This window comes from Penaeus monodon, chromosome 33 (assembly GCF_015228065.2).
Source record: "Penaeus monodon isolate SGIC_2016 chromosome 33, NSTDA_Pmon_1, whole genome shotgun sequence".
In the NCBI taxonomy this organism is placed as follows: Eukaryota; Metazoa; Arthropoda; class Malacostraca; order Decapoda; family Penaeidae; genus Penaeus; species Penaeus monodon.
Window position 1 is genome coordinate 18,144,720 of NC_051418.1, and position 392 is coordinate 18,145,111.

Consider the following 392-nt stretch of genomic DNA (forward strand, 5'->3'; position numbering starts at 1 on the left):
GGTTTCTTATTTTTATTTTTATTTGAGCAAGTAACAAAATATTAATATTATTAATAAAAAATAAATAAATTATATTCACATTTATCATATAAACAAAACATCATAAACATAAAATAAATAAATAAAATAAAAAATAAAATAAATTATATTTTAAAATAGTTATAAATAATATATTATATATTATTATTTTATAAAAAAATATATATAATATATTTTAAACAAATATATATATTAATAATAAATATAATAAAATAATATAATATATAATATAATATATAATATAATATTTTTTGGTTGGGGGTTTTGTTGGATAAAAAATAATATTTTTTTTAAAAAAATATATTTTTAAAATATATAATTTAAATTTATAAATAATATAATTAATTTTATAT